Here is a 4,002-nt window from a genome sequence, read left to right on the forward strand (position 1 = left end):
TTGTGCACCGCAAAACTGTTTTGTAAGAGGAAGCTTTTTAAGAGAAAATAATCTAAATGTCCATCAACAGAAGGAAATTTAAATCTCGCAATCTATTTCTACAGGGGAGAGCAACACACACAAGTTTCCAGAACCTTTCTATTTAAATATATCTATATACATATTGAGAGATATACCTTAAATTCACATTTTTAAAATCATTCTACATTCTACAAGAAATCACCAGCTAGAAGGGCCTACTTTCAAACTCTTTATTTGGGGAAAAAATCTGAACAAGACCATCTCTAACAGCCTCCTCTGCCTGCTCCTCTATAAGAAGACTATAAATAATCCTGTGGGTGACTGGATTTTGTGCTGGGGTGTGTCAGACACCCTCAGATGGAACATCAGTGTTGTATGTTTTCTGAGAGAGATTCAGGTTCACAAAGCACTGTGGAAAAAATTAATCACAACCTCATCTGTGATAACTGACTTAATAATAAATCTGCATGTGCTTCTTTTAAAAGTTTGCATATCAGTTCATTTCAATCACTCAGTCATGTCCAACTCTTTGCGACCCCATGAACCACAGCACACCAGGCCTCCCTGTCCATCACCAACTCCCGAAGTCCACTCAAACCCGTGTCCATTGATCAAGTCAGTGATGCCATCCAACCATCTCATCTTCTGTCATCCCCTTCTCCTCCCGCCCTCAATCTTTCCCAGCATCAGGGTCTTTACAAATGAATCAGCTCTTTGCATCAGGTAGACAAAGTATTGGAGTTTCAGCTTCAACATCAGTCCTTTCAGTGAACAGCCAGGACTGATCTCCTTTAGGATGGACTGGTTGATTTCCTTGCAGTCCAAGGGACTCTCAAGAGTCTTCTCCAACACCACAGTTCAACAGCATCAATTCTTCAGTGCTCTGCTTTCTTTATAGTCCAACTCTCACATCCATACATGACTTTAAAACCATAGCCTTGACTAGACGGACTTTTGTTGGCAAAGTAATGTCTTCGCTTTTGAATATACTACCTAGGTTGGTCATAACTTTCCTTCCAAGGAGTAAACGTCTTTTAATTTCATGGCTGCAGTCACCATCTTCAGTGATTTTGGAGCCCAAAAAAATAAAGTCTGACACTGTTTCCACTGTTTCCCCATCTATCTCCCATGAAGTGATGGGACCGGATGCCATGATCTTCGTTTTCTGAATGTTGAGCTTTAAGCCAACTTTTTCGCTCTCCTCTTTCACTTTCATCAAGAGGCTTTTTAGCTCCTCTTCACTTTCTGCCATAAGGGTGGTGTCATCTGCATATCTGAGGTTATTGATATTTCTCCCGGCAATCTTGATTCCAGCTTGTGCTTCCTCCAGCCCAGCATTTCTCATGATGTACTCTGCATAGAAGTTAAATAAGCAGGATGATAATATATAGCCTTGACGTACTCCTTTCCCAATTTGGAACCAGTCTGCTGTTTCATGTCCAGTTCTAACTGTTGCTTCCTGACCTGCATACAGGTTTCTCAAGAGGCAGGTCAGGTGGTCTGGTATTCCCATCTCTCTCAGAATTTTCCACAGTTTTTTGTGATCCACACAGTCAAAGGCTTTGGCATAGTCAATAAAGCAGAAACAGATGTTTTTCTGGAACTCTCTTGCTTTTTCAATGATCCAGCGGATGTTGGCAATTTGATCTCTGGTTCCTCTGCCTTTTCTAAAACCAGCTTGAACATTTGGAAGTTCACGGTTCACATATTGCTGAAGCCTGGCTTGGAGAATTTTGAGCATTACTTTACTAGCGTGTGAGATGAGTGCAATTGTGCAGTAGTCTGAGCGTTCTTTGGCATTGCCTTTCTTTGGGATTGGAATGAAAACTGACCTTTTCCAGTCCTGTGGCCACTGCTGAGTTTTCCAAATTTGCTGGCATATTGAGTGCAGCACTTTCACAGCATCATCTTTTAGGATTTGAAATAGCTCATCTGGAATTCTATCACCTCCACTAGCTTTGTTCGTAGTGATGCTTTCTAAGGCCCACTTGACTTCACATTCCAGGATGTCTGGCTCTAGATGAGTGATCACACCATCGTGATTATCTGGGTCATGAAGATCTTTTTTGTACAGTTCTTCTGTATGTTCTTGCCACCTCTTCTTAATATCTTCTGCTTCTGTTAGGTCCATACCATTTCTGTCCTTTACTGAGCCCATCTTTCCCTTGGTATCTCTAATTTTCTTAAAGAGATCTCTAGTCTTTCCCATTCTGTTGTTTTCCTCTATTTCTTTGCATTGATCACTGAGGAAGGCTTTCTTATCTCTCCTTGCTAGTCTTTGGAACTCTGCACTCAAATAGGTATATATTTCCTTTACTCCTTTGCTTTCTCTTCTTTTCACAGCTATTTGTAAAGCCTCCTCAGACAACCATTTTGCTTTTTTGCATTTCTTTTTCTTGGGGATGGTCTTGATCCCTGTCTCCTGTACAATGTCAGGAACCTCTGTCCATAGTTCATCAGGCACTCTGTCACATCTAGTCCCTGAAATCTGTTTCTCACTTCCACTGTATAATTATGCAAATAGTCAAGCACAACTTCTTATTCTACTTAGCTGGCACATATCAATCCATCAAATTTTTTTGGATCAAAGTAAATAAATACTCATGTGCAGCTTTAAACTAAAATAATAAAGTATGGAAGTTGTGAAATATGATCTAATCTAGTGATTCATAAATTACATTCTACAAAAGTGCTTCAGGCTTCTATGAACTTTTGGTTCTAATTTCTTTTCCTAGTAAATTTCAAACGTATCAAAATTCTTATTAAAGAAACATACACGTTCAAATGTATATTGTAATCAAGCAAATGTATACTGTAACTTTTCTTATCTCTAGCTTTTGAACAAACCTAACCCAAACACAAACACAGCCTTTTCCTCCCCAAGTGTGAACTTGGGAGCATCTCTGTACACATGTTTTGAGCTATAACATCACCACGCCATGCATGCCAGCCAGCAAGTTCTACTTGTCAAGGCTGCCATACTTACAAAGAAGTATCAGAGCAGTTGAAATTATTAGAAAATGTTAGTGCTTTTTGCTCTTATTTATAAAAAAGGAATATAAACAGAAATATTTTGCAAACACAATTGCTAGTGATAAGTGAGACAGAAGGTCATTAAGCGTTAGGCATATATGATTCACATTTAAAGTATACAACTGACTGGCTTTAAGTATATTCACAGTTGGGCAAGCATCACCACACTCCATTTCAGAATATTTTTACCACTTCCCAAAATGAATACTGTACCCCTTAGCTGCCGCTCAAACGTCCCATCACCCTCAGGCCCTGGCAGCCACTCATCTGCTTTCTATCTCTGCAGGCGTGCTTACTGTAGGCTTTTCATATATGTGAAATCAAACAACACAGGGTCTCGCGCATCCAGCTTCTTTTACTCAGCACTGTATTTTCAAGGTTCATCCACAGTGTAGTACACATCAGCACTTCATTCTGTTTCACAACCACATAACCCTCCACTGTGTGGACATGCCACATTTTGTTTATGCATCCATTAACTCATGGATACTTGGGCTGCTCCTACTTTTTGGCTATTATGAATAGTGCTGCTCTGAACATTTGTGTACAAGTTTGCATGCAGATGTGTGTTTTCATTTCTCTTGTGTATACACCTGGGAGTATAACTGCTGAGGTGTATGTTAAGTCTATGTTTAAACTGTTTTCAACAGCTTCATAACCTTACATTGTCTCCAGCATGTGTAAGGCTTCTGATTTCCTCCTGTCCTCACCAACACATGCTTCTCTTTTTCAGTAGGATTAACCTAGTGAGTGTGAAGTAGTATCTCATCGTGGTTTTCATGTGCATTTCCTTAATAATTAAGGGTGTTGAGTATCTTTTCATGTGCTTATTGGCTACTGCATATTCAATTTTTATACACCTTTAAAATAAGATTACATCCAAAATAGGGGATCTCCTAATTACAATTTTTTAAGTTGTTTTTTTATTGAAGGATAATTGCTTTAAAA

The sequence above is a fragment of the Budorcas taxicolor genome, chromosome 5 (genome assembly GCF_023091745.1).
Source record: "Budorcas taxicolor isolate Tak-1 chromosome 5, Takin1.1, whole genome shotgun sequence".
Lineage (NCBI taxonomy): Eukaryota > Metazoa > Chordata > Mammalia > Artiodactyla > Bovidae > Budorcas > Budorcas taxicolor.